Here is a 13,567-nt window from a genome sequence, read left to right as displayed (position 1 = left end):
TAGCTAAACCGCGAGTGCATTCGCGAAGATTAGATGCTGGGCTAAGAACCTGTAGCCCCTGAAAAAACTTGGACGTTAACCTCTCGTTACATAAAGTTCAAACCTTACTCAACCGAAAGCTTGCTGAAAACCTCCGGCGCAATTTTTATAAAGTTTTCCTAGCCATGAATTTCATCCCTTAGTCGAATCTAAATTATCGAATGCTGTATTCAATCCCGTTAAAAAAACACTAACGCTTAACCCTAGCCATCATGCACGAAGTAGAAGTCGATGCTCGGCTAGTTCAGAAGTCACTCTTTGACAATTAGAAAAACGTTTGAGCAGAAAAGACCGCTTAGTTGTTATTGTTGTCGTCGTTGTCATTGCTATCTACAAAATAAAAAGAAAAAAGACTCCGAGGTGAAGGTTAACGTGATTAAGAACAACATTTCTTTGAGAGGTACCGCCTACGTCGCATTGTCCCTCTTATTTTTCCCACAATGTCGGGCGGATATCTGTCAGCTGCACATATCTTCGCTTCCAACCCATTCCGCAGTCCAGCTCCTCTACACCAACACTGTAGCACCTAAAGCGTTGCTTAAGTGCAAGCGATGGAACCAAAACAAAATCCATCGCATAGCTTCAAGAGATTTGTTTTTCTATTTTCTCTTTTTCTCGCATGTGAACTTCAAGCGCGTGATTAACAAAAAGAAAGAAAATGTATAGAGGTTTTCTTAGAATAATGACTGTCTTCAGGTCTTCCAAAATTCTAGAGCCACTGGGGCTTTAAATGGGACAAGACATTCCTCACGTTTAGTTGAAGCTCGACATTCCACGCTATAACAATCTGTTCATAGAACTTTACGGCGAAATCTTTCGCATGATTGGTTTAGTAATGGAGCCTTGGATTCATTTGTCAGACCTCGTTACTAACAGAACATTTTTAAAAGCAACCTGACACGATGGCGAGGTGACAATTGAAGTTTATTGCCGCCTTCCACAATGCAGGCAGCTCTTGAATTATTATTTTATGGATCTGCCACTCTAGCTAGATGGCAAGTGAATTAGAAATTACAATCAATACAATTTTTTTTAGCAATATCTACACTGTGCCAGCCGCTTCGCCTCTCCGCCGTGATCGCAGCTTCGTTCTGGTCATAACTCGCCCGTGGTCGAACTGACCTTGAGCCGATAGCAGCCGCTACAAGACAAAAAAGATGAAGAAGAAAAAGAAGGAGGAGGAGGAGGATGCGGTAGCTGGCAGCTAACATGGACGAGCAGTAACTGGGCGTAGGGCTTCCTGGACGCAGGGATATTACAATCAGCCTGCCGAACCCTGTACATTCACGTTATCCCAAGGCCACGCAGGCATGTGACTCGATTAAAGCCGGGCTTTATATTTTGGCTGGTAGCTTACGCTATCGCGTCCTCAAGAGGGTGGAGGTGAAAGAGGATAAAAAGAGGGTCCGTACAGTGGAGGGCTTCGGACCAAGGCGCAACATACGCTTCCGCCTCATCACACTTTAGTGGTCGAAAGTGCCCTCTATGGCATACGTAAAGCTGAAACTACTATGTGAAAAAGCCACGTCTTCATTTACAAGCCGAGCCTAAGCGCAGCCATGAAGATTGCTCTCGCGTAACTCCAGGTTTAGCCGCTAGCTAAAGCACAGGCAAATTTATTTTACTGCCAGTTGTAATGGCGAAGAGGTGAATGTTGCGAAGTAGTGATGGCTTCTAAAAAATATGGCCAGTGACATTGTGGAGAAAGGAACGTCTCCACGAAATCATATTTTTAGATGAAGAAGAGAAGGTACGAGTGAGAAGAGAGATTGATGGTAGGAGGTGACAAGTGTTCTGGTGACGGGTGGTAATGTCAGGAACTTAGGAATGCACAACTGGAAGGCTACTGCCCCGGGTAGAACATAGAGCGCAGCTACCTTGCAGCCAATATCTTATGACGAGGTAAGAGGAATGCTCAACCTGAGGGTGATTCTATGCCGTAATTCAAGACGATATGGCTAAATAAAACTAAAAGCAGCTTTTCGCTGATTAACGCGCTAAGCCGGTTAGCATAGCCCTATAATAACCTTTTTTTAGGCTATGTGTTCGCAAGGATCCCTATTTCAGTCCTCCCACAAAGCGATTAGGTTGACAACAGAATGCATATATAACGTCTTTATGAAAAGGTATGCTCACATGCAGCTTAAGCTGAATTTCTGAGCTCAGTGCCGCGTTTCAGGACATATTTCAATTACGATTGAAGGTCCGACAACTTCTTAAAACGTAAATCTACACCTAGGTGGTGTATAACAAGTGACTTCATCAGGAGAGTTGATGCATAGCTACTTTGGAATGTGTCCACTCGGATGGGAATTCAAGAGACGTCTCTCCATGCTTCAAATGCAACGAAACAAACTCTAGCGAGAGGGCCAAAAGTCTAAGGGGGGAGGGGGGGGGGGGTTATGGTAGCAGCAGATATGCAGCAAAAAATTCGCGTTTGAAAGCGTATCTCGTCTCCTTGAAATGGGCCACTAGCGGCACTTCTCTACCGGCTTCAGTATCCATGCGAAGCTAAAGTACAAGCAAGAACGCACAGGAAGCGAAGCCAGCCTTTGGTGTTCGTCGTTAGGCGCAGCCTGCCAAGAAAACATGCACACCACGAATTCATAGACTACAGAGAAAAGTCAGTAAAAAGCGCAAGAAATGTCCTTGCACTCAAAGAGACGACGCCTGTAGGGCTCTACGTGACGTGAGTGTAAACATCGAGCACTTATTTGTAGTTGTGTGCGTTACTTAGCGCCTCTCAACCATCCGCTTTTCTGCACGGTCGCTCGATCACATAAGCGCCTCACGCGCAAGCAACTCACAAGCACCGTAAAGATCTTGGAGGCTGTATTTGGCTTCACACAGTTCGTCTAGGCGGGACTCGACAAAATGCGCCCGGGACAACTGTCAGCAACTTGATGTTTTGCTGCGACTCTCAAATGCGTTATGCGAGAGTAAGAGCTTCGAGAAGAAAAAGAAGCGCTGCCGATTTCTATTCTTCTCTTCTTACGACAAGCGTACGTTCTTTCTAAAGTACAGTAAACTTTCATGAAGGGCTACAAAAGCTGATGATTTTGACGAGGCGCTCAATCCCCATAAACACAACCCGTATCATGCTCTTTTAATCATTGCGAGCATTTTTATTGACTTCAATTTACCTGCTAATTTGAACAGTGCCCTTCTTCGACTGACACTTTATATTATAGAAGTCCAGGCCCGTGTTTAATCTAAAATATGGGTAACCAGAAAGCGGGACTGAAAACAGCTTGGCAACATCGCTCCATAGTGTTGTTTTTGTATCATTGCTACGTACACCTAACGACGTACAGAAAGCTTTTTAATTCTCTGAGAAGCTCATTTGTGACAAACTCTCATCTCCGGGAGCTATATTTACTCTTTAATAACGGGAATCGTTTGTATCGATCGTCGTGTCCGAAACAGCAGCATGGAATCAGGATAAAAAATAAAGGAGCAAGCTTTACAAAGCCTTTCAAATTATTTTTCTTCTCTGTTCTCACTATCGATGATTAAACGGGCTCAGCGATGCTGTGCTTCGAAATTATTAAAACGCGGGACCAGCACTATCAGGATATTCCGAATTATCATTCACCAAATGCAATTGCTAATCTGCCGTGGGCATCCTCTGCTTGGCTGCTAAACATATCTTCATATCTACTATAATCTCCTTTTTAAACTGCTCAGCATTCTTCCGTAAAATGATGTGCAATTATTGAACAAGACAGTAGGTTTTAATGAGATAGGCTTCTGAATGCCAAAATAAAAAGCTAGTAGGATAGCTGAAACACGAAGCCAATAACAAAATAAAAATAATATTAACCTCGAGATATACAGCCCTCCCCCCCATCCCTTTCTTCTTGGACTGATACAGAAAGATTTGCAGCCAGTTGTCTCCGCATCTTGAAACTGAGAAGTATCTAATTTGAACTATTCTTTCGCTGCTAAATAATGTGGTCTTCCTCATCAAAGTTAAATGGTCTTGGTGGTAACAAGCTTTAACGAGCGAATTGATAGGGTACATACCTGTTATCGCGTAGGAAGAGAAATTTCGGCACATCTAATTTGTCTTCGTGACGTCAGCTTTCCTTTTCTTCAGCTGCAGGCTTCGCAGTATCTTCAGCGCTAAACATTCTCGAAGCAGCTGCTACACAGTTGGAAAAAATGCACTGCGAGCTCCAGAAAGCAAAAAGACTTAGAATGCGGGGCATGTGTGCTTGCGGGAGCCTTCTAGTTTTGACGTTTTTAACTTGTGCAATTAATCACCACGGCCACCAATTACGTGGAATCATTAGGGCGTGATTCATCTTGCTCCATGCTACTCTTAATAGGAAGTCTGATAAATGACTTTCTCGTCAAGCAGCGGTTGTTTACAACGTAGAGATAGAGTGCACGATTGATTTTGTAAGTTTTATTTATTTATTTATTTATTTATTTATTTATTTATTTATTTATTTATTTATTTATTTATTTATTTATTTATTTATTTATTTATTTATTTATTTATTTATTTATTTATTTATTTATTTATTTATTTATTTATTTATTTATTTATTTATTATCCCTCAAATGCCACTAGCCGGGACATTACTAGGGTTTGTGATAACGTGGCAAAAAAAAAAAAATAGGTGCGATGACTTATAACACGGTGAAGATATTAATTTTCATCTCAATTCAAGGGCGCTATCGTAACCGTACCATGACCGTCGTTTTATTTGTGATGTGTTTTTTGTTTGTTTGTTTAATGTTTCTGAACAGGATGAAAAAAAAACGAACGCAAGATTGGTGAACTGGACTCTTTTTTTTTCATGCTAGCCTACGCTACAAAAAGGAACCGTAAAGCTTAACTTCTTTTTTAAGATTTACATTCAGTATTTAAACTATATATCTTAAAGACATCGCTTTAAGCTCTCCTGGAATGCCTGAGTACTAGAAATTTGACTAAATTGTAAACACTGGAAATGCGTACAGCATTCTGTTACAGGGCTTTAAAACAGACATCCTGAGATGTGTTTTTTAGCCATGTACACGATATAACAGTTACTGCTTTTATAAACTTCATAATAACTTCCTTACAGTTTTAGAAGTTCAGCTATGTATCGGCAGTTGCATGTTCAAGAGCGTAGGCACTCAAGATATGGCTTGAAATCATGCGCAGATTCCTACTGTAAAAAGCATTATTTTCATTTTTTTTTAAGTAAGTAAGATGGAAAAAGAACAATTAAAGTTCGCTATAAATGCCCAATGCGATACGCCGTCGCTCATGCAATGCCGATTTTCCCTCGGGCCTGTTAATGGACGAGCTAGTCCTGTTTTAACAAGCTTGGTGCCTCAATCTTCATCAGTAATTCATTGTTCCTAGAGAATACCTTTTTCTCCTCTTTCCTGTTCGCGAAGACATGGCCTTACATTAGGCCGCAGGTTGTCGACAGCTGCTGTGAACTCCTCCCCCACCTCCTCCAACTTCACTCCTCGTATGATCCCCGACCGATGTCTCTGGCTGTTATGCCTACTTCCTACTGCATACTTGGCCTGAGCGGGTTGCACCAATCCTCTTTAGATAAAAAAAAAATTCAGAGCAGAGTTCCGTAGACAAAAAAAAAATATAAAAGAACTGGTAGGAGAAAATCTAACCGCGCATAGAACACGAAGCAGCTTGCCAGTATTGGTATGCTCCGGAAACCTTTTTTCTGCCAAACAATGCTTATTATTTTTTGCATCAGCAGCTGCGTGTATATAAAACCTATGTTTTGTATGCCTAGGGGCTACTACTATGGCACTTTTGGGAAGGATTTCTTCGAAGCGAAGGATAGAAACGAACACGCATCGATGTTCTGCGTTGAGCGAGTGGATACGAAAGAAAAGAAACAAACGGAGCATCTATTCTGTTGAAGTCACCCGTTTTTCCTTTAAGAGAACACGCATTCAACTTTCCACAAAAGTAATTATATGAAGAATAAAGGGCTTGACAGTAAAAAAAGAAATACAGCCTGGTTTCGCCAGAGCATACGATTCAGCCTCGGCGCGCGTCTGCCACGTAATTTGCCAGGACTATTCGAAACTATCTGCAAATTACCAAAATTCGGATTGTGTTGGAGTTGGAGTTGGAGTTAAAGTTTCTTTCTTTTACAAGAAAGGGGAAGTCAAGGCAAACGGCGGCAAGCCTGACTGGGCCTTGGCTCCCAAAACAGATAACAACAGACAACAGCACACACCTCTAGTGTATATAAGAAAAGAAAAAAAAAACATTATGCAACACTTACATGGGATATGTAAAAGATATGAATACATGCAGTATTCATTTGATATACAAATCAACAGATCACACTGTCAATAACATAAATATTTACACTAAAAGCAAAAAATATTACACAAAAAAGATTACATATGAGAAAAATACAGTTACTACCACCATTGAAATTATAGGGGATATTCATTTAAATATTGTTTTTAAATATTCTTTTTAAATACCCTAGGTGCCAATGAAAATTCCACATTTGGTGTGTTGTTGATTAGGGATGGCACCTGAAAAGTTCATTTCTGTTTTCCATAGTTGGTTCGAGTAATAGGTACAAGTTTTTTTCATGTTCGCAGGTCATACGTTACTGTAGATCTATCAGGTAGAGTAGTATACAGCCTATTATGGTGAATGTACTGCAGAATACGAAAGTAGTAAATTAGTGCATTAAGCGCTAAAGTACTTGCGTTTTGTTCACGCTGGTTAACTCAAAACCAAGTTGAGGTATTTTTGGTCCATGCGGCAAGAAATAGCGTACTCCATGCTCGCCCCTCGCTGTGTGTCATGTTATTGCTATTTGTTGCGTTTTGAAATACGAAACCTGCGAATAAAGTTTCCTTTCCCCCTGCTGTCGAAAACTTCATGTGAATAAAGGTGTTCGTAGAGATGCTTTTAATTGACGTACATTTGCTGTCTTTTATTGCTGAGCGTCAGAGTTAAGGTGAGAGTTTTGTCTACACTTTGCTTTGTCGGGGCTGCTCTTTATCTTTCTAGTGTTCATTCTGCACGTCCGTTCGACGATCCGTATCTGCAATAGTTATACCCTCAACGGCAATATGGAAACGTCTTGTGTTTTTAACCAAAGAACTAGTCCTTATGAAACAGCGCTGATACTTCATATCTCGATATTCAAAACAAAAATTCCCTTCTGCATGCACTCAAATGACAGTTATACTAGCGGAGCGCATAGTTACTTGCACAGCCTTCGGCTAAGGGTTTATTTAGCAGTATTTATCTCTTGAATTAAGAATTTATGCGGCAGAGATTTGTTATTATGCCTCTGCTATCGGCTATATCACCGTGATGTGTCTCAAAAGGAAACTTGCGTGTATTGATTAATAACGATTGATCCTGCAACAGCGGTCGCTATTAGATCGAGTTCTTGAGTGCACGTGATTGGACGAAATGGTATGAGGCATCTTTATAGCAGATTATAACATTCCCGCAGTTAAGTATGTGGCTTCATCCACAAGCAAGGAAAATACTTCGCGCAGCTGTGTAGTGGTAACAATAGCTTGATATTATTGGGCACTAACAAAGTGCTTCATAAAATTTTAATTTGCCTCTTTTTGTGTGTTCTCGCTCTAAAAAACGCGAGATGGTGGACTGCAGTGTAGACACAGTAGACATGAATATGTTCCTAGCGCATTTGCTGTAAATCGGCATCTATATATAAAAAGGTTATTTTCACTTCATCCTATCTTTTTCACATTGGTGACGTGTGATTCTTAATAAGTGCGTGTACTTCGTGTTTGGTTGTTGGTGGTATTTGTTTCCTTCTTTTGTGCTATAAAGTGAGGGCATTGATTTATAAGTGTCGTCTTTGGAATGAGCTGTAAGATAGAGAGGGTGATATTACATTATTGGTGGTTTTTCTCCTTTGTATCCCACTGCATTGTTTCACCATGAAAAGAGCTTCTACTCTGTGGTCAGCTTTGTAATCTAACGTAGTGGAACAAAGCAGCGGTATGACTTTTTCGGTTGTCATTCAGTCCCTTCGCGGTGACCTCAATGCTCTGAAAAAAGTCTGTTGGCAAACGTTTTTACCTTTGCGGAGAGTCATGGACGTCTCGTGAATCGAGGCTTTCACCTTTTTTCAGCATCTGGCAAGAAATTGAGTGTGGGGGCATCTTTGTTTTTTGTTTTTATTTGGAAGCTACGGAAGTACCCGTGAGTGCAAAAGCCTGCCTTCGTTGGCAAGTTGAAATGAATGGTGGTTATAATATACTCGACGAGGACCAGTCTTAATTTCTCCACAATCTATTTTTGGCTTTCTTGCTTAGAATTTTGACGAAGCTATCACTAAATAGCGGAAGATCGCCGGCGGCCGACAGTGCCGTGAGCTGGCTGCTTGCGTCGCTTGTTTGTACGATCCGCTACCAACTCTTTTAGTTGCATTAAACGCCAAGCAGCCTGCACTACCATATCATTTCCACGAAAAGAGACAGCCAGGATTACACCATAAAGTTCAGAAAAATGCAGGAGCCTTAGGTCAGTAATAGATTAATTTCCGCATTTTCTTTTACAGCCGTTTTTTTTTTTTGTATGAATGAAAACCAACCGCAAATAACAAATAAGGTGCTCTGCTAGGTCTTCACAGTCGACGCCGATGTCAACATACTTTTCTCGTTTACCTGCCTCAAGAAAGGAAATATGGTCTGATTTTTCAGTGTCAGAGTCAGAACTAAGGGTTTAAAATGCAGCGCCGACCGCATATTGCCTAAGTGTGTCAAAGACACTGAACACGCATCAACTTTGGCTACAAGACACTGGCAAAACATAATTTAAACGCCTCATTCGACTTTCTTTAAACCAGATACAAATATCAACGAGTTCCTGATGCTCCTAAGATTCATTTGCCCATAACGTGATCGCGGAGATCTTCAGAAGAGTTTGTACAAGCTAATTTCACACAGCTTGCGGACAGTGACGCAGGCACTATGATTTAAAAATCCAGCGTGGCGCACACACTTCGATCTCCTTTTCCTTCTTCCTTTTCATCGCCCTGCTCAAGTCTTCTTTATCTCCGTAACAATATCTTTAAGTTGATCTGCTGTAAGGTTCATTCTTTGAAAAAAGGTGCAGTAATCAATATCTAAATATGATCTCCATTTTCTCACTGTCTTCTCTCCTTGTAGTATTACAATTTTATAGTTCCTTAGCGCTGTATGGATGCAGAGTTCACCATGTCTTCCTCCATAAAGTGTCCTCGGCCAATAAGTGAGATCTGTACGTTCGGGGAGAAGGCCTCGCCAGAAGACATGTCAATATCCAATTATCTCACTTTGTGGTCCTGTTGCATATTTTGTATTTATGTCTGACACAAGCTAAATTGCCTAAACTGTACCATGGGTTCAAATGTATTCTTCGAGGAATTAGCCTTTACGCCGGCGCGTATCAGTGCCTGCCGTATCGTATGCATAAGTGACGGCTATCCACAAATCTCCGGGCAAATCAATTCAATTGTGTAGGCGTGTGCGACCTATTTGCTTTTTTCTGACAGGCGCGTACTGTCACAGCTTTACACACTTTCTAATACTGCGCCACAAAGTTCCTGAAACACCTACGAATATTTAAGAAATGCTTGACCAGCTTAGGAGTACAGGCAAACATTGCTTTCATTGCAATGCGGAATGATAACATGTTCAAATTTCAAAAACGTAAGAATGTACCAAACACACAGGAACTCACTGAACTCAAAAAACAAATAATTATAAAGAAATGGGCCGTAGTGCAAGTTCTTTTCACAATATGGGTGTCTTCAGATGCACAGCAATGTAGTGACTCCACACGGCAGCGCAGCCTACAGCAATTGCCAGTCGAGTTCATTTCGAAAGTAAAATAAGGCTGAGTTAATAGGTACGGTGACATCTTAGGAAACAAAGCGTGAAAGAAATAACGGTAACGGAATATAAATAATAGGACCAATCCCGCTGAATGTTTTGTCTTGCATGGATTGCGTACGAAAACATGTCCTGTTGCGGCTCAGCTTGTCACCGCGGACGAGAATGTATTGGCGCATGCCCCAGCTAGGCCTACTGGCTTTCCTGCGCCACCAACAGAACGGGTGAAGTTTTGCGAGCATGGTGACAACGTCTTCACTCGCGAACATGCGGTCACACTGAAGCCTTGTAATTCTTTTCAATAAAGCTTCTAGCGATAGGAAATTAATACCAGCATATCAGGCCTGCTGGTTGCGCTGCTGGTAGCGCTTTACCGCAGAAGTGTGTCTGCTGCTGTAAACTTATTCTTTATGTGAAAGGAAGAAATATTATGGTTAATAGAATTTTTAGCATGGTTAGTTGTGTAAACATCTGTACCGCCAACCCCTTCTCTAATGCCCTCTGCGTGGGCCACGAGGGAATGTGATGTACCGTCTGTTGCAGAAGTTTGCAGCCCAACGCGCCGGGCGGAGGAGCAGTATCGCTCCCGAGAGGCGGCGCTGCGCCCGCCGGCGCTGCCTGGTGACGTAGCTATAAAAAGTGAGGAGGCTTGTTCTCTTCCCCTCACCCCACGGCTGAGAGCAAAGATGTGCGATATCAACCGCGGGATGAGGGGAAGAGAACAAGCCTCCTCATTCTTTATAGCTACGTCACCAGGCAGCGTCGGCGGGCGCAGCGCCGCCTCTCGGGAGCGATACTGCTCCTCCGCCCGGCGCATTGGGCTGCAAACTTCTGCAACAGGCGGTACATAGATAAATGTGCCTGTTGTGACACAAAATTTAAAGACGTCACCGCTGTGCCATCCCATCTGCCATCTGCTGCACGTTAATGAAATGTCAAGCCGAGCATGTCAAGCAGGCATTTCACAATGACCTAAGACTAAGATTTACTCCGAAACATGAAAATTAAACAGTGGCAAACCAAGAATATAAGAGAATTGAACGGGTGGTGTGGGATGATAAAGGGCAATGATAAATTATTTCGTGAAGAAAACCGCCTTTGATAGTGCGTTTGAGAATCTTCATAAACATTACGAGTGACGTTCACACCACTGTCATCCTCCTCCTTAAGGTAATATGAAGTTCAAGTTTGTTTACGCGTTAAAGCACAATCAGAACCGCAGAAAGGATGTGTTTTTCTCAGAGGCGAGAAGGCCAAATTCTAAAAAGGACGTGGATTCAATATGTTTTCAAAATAAGCACGTTCGGCAGAATGAATACAGCGAAATTTCTTTATCCCAAACTTGCCTACAGCATTACCCCCACTGTTGTGAGAAGCAACATCGCAGATATCGTAATTGTGTATAATAAAATAAAATGCCTGATATTTTCTGTAAAATGTCTTGCGAAGAAGGAATATCTATATTTGAGAGTAGTATTTGTGCAGAAAGACGCGGAATATAGCTCCTTATTCCACAAACGAGAGATTCAGAACAGTCTTGCTCTTCGTCTTCAAAGGTACTAAGCGGTTAACTAACTATAAGCCATAGAAACATGCCGCGTGGCCTATCGCCATTCAAATGTCCCGGAGGCTTCGACTTTCATCTCAATTTAAAGGAATATTCATTCGGGGAAGATGGTGTGTAATACTTGAAGTCAGACGCAATAACGCCATAAAACACAAACACCTAAAGAAGAGACGCAGGAAGTGCGCTGATTTCAACATACTTTATTCGAACAGAAGCCAGCAGATATATAAGCAACAAAAGCATGTGCAGAAGCATTTCACTGAAAAAGAAGTAAGGAAAATTATGTGCAAACAGCTGCTTATGTATCTGTGACCCTAAGACCAAGATGTCTTGTCATAAACGTTTTAGTTGATCGGGCATGGTTCTTTATTAGGACGAAAGCCTTTAATGGCTCATACTGTCGTGGACAAAATGTGTCCCGCTTTGCAGTGGCTCTGATTGGCCGAGGCGAGGTTACGTCATAGAGGTCTCGGCCAATCACATGGCACCACCACAGTATGCGCGAATGCGTGCTCTAAATGGCCACATGTTGACTAGCTAATAAACAATTACTAATGACTAATCTTTTAATTAATCACTAATTAGTGCTAGTTGCGTAGCAGAATGCGGCACTCAGGCTTTCACCTTTAACCACTTTAGTCGTTAAAGTCCCTCGTAATTTTTTCTGCCTATGCCGTTGCTGCTTATATATCTGCTGCCTCCTCAGAGAGTAAAGATAGATGAGGTTATCTTTTGTCCTGCGTCGCTTATTTCGAGTTCTTTCCTAGCGCTACTGTTTCCCGTCTGAGTCTACCCTCTCACCCTCTCCTATTGAAGGAGCTACTCGAGTTGGCTGCTCCCGTCAGCTCGGCGCAGCGTCGTGAGGTGTCATTACGTCACGCAACCTGCTGACCAATCACAGCGCGGTCGTGTCACCTGCCAACTTAAGGGCGCATTTACCGCTGTTGAGTTGAAAATTCGCAGATGACTGATCGGATTGATGCGACGTATACGCGAGGACTTCACTTTTGTGTAGAATGCTACATATGGGTATGTTATCGTCCATGTGAAGTAACCACTGATATAATTGCGCAGTTTTAAAAAGTGGGCACTGGATAATCACTTTATCGGGAACGTCTGGTAATTTTTACGCGAAAATAGTTTACACACCTTCGTCTTTCTCTCATATCCCTCTACTATCCTCGCTGTGCCTAATGCGAATTTCTCAAATAATAAAAATATGACCTATGTGCAGGAATCGCAGAAATTATTGCTTGTTTCTTAATAAAGTTATATTAAGTTTTCGAGAACTTACCAACTTTACAGCATTTCTGTTTTTACACGTCATATAATACAGTCGATGTTTTTCGTGAAATCACATGGCTCATCGCCGCTTTGTAGTCAGGTGGAGGTTGCTCTGCACACGTTCAATGATTTCCATGAGTGTAAGAGACCTCAGCACTGGTGCGCCGTGCACCTCCAACCAATAAGTGCCTAGTAGAAGTACGCTGAAGGGCTAGTTGTTTCATACCAACCAGTAGAAGGGCGCTCTTTCTATCCCTCTTCTTTTCCTGTGACCATCTCCTTGCGCCGTTCCATTGGTTAATAAGTGCCTGGTCTTCTTACCTACCAACGGAAACCTGACGCAAATGTGCTCGTGAGTTTCGAGGTAGCGAGACTCGCCACGTGGAGTGCAATGGTCACATTGTGTTCGATCTCAACTCCACATAGAAAAAGAGTTGTGAAAGTCCGCAGCTTTTCCCATTCACTTCAGTCGAATCTCCAAGTCGGCCAAATGAGCGCATAAAAGAAAGGGGCAAGACATGCGTCTTCCTCTCGCACTGCGTTCATTTCTTTAAAGCTCTGCAAGCACCAAATGAAGCGTTAAGTGGTAACAAGCGCTTTTGGACTGTCCCTTTGTTTGCTGAACATCAAAAATCAAGTAAACTACCAACTAATAGCTCTAATCCTCTTACTTTTAGGCTCCTTCTAACTGGATCGTGCATTTAGATATTGCCACGCAGTGGGGACACGGCCGTAAGCAGCAGTAGAGAAGACAGGCGTAATCGCTCTGAAATCAGCTGTGTATTGGGCTGGCTTGCGCCCTGAAAATAGCTGAAC

This window comes from Amblyomma maculatum, chromosome 10 (assembly GCF_055883805.1).
Source record: "Amblyomma maculatum isolate TAMU_Amacu chromosome 10, ASM5588380v1, whole genome shotgun sequence".
Classification (NCBI taxonomy): Eukaryota; Metazoa; Arthropoda; class Arachnida; order Ixodida; family Ixodidae; genus Amblyomma; species Amblyomma maculatum.
Note: the sequence above shows the minus strand (reverse complement) of the source record.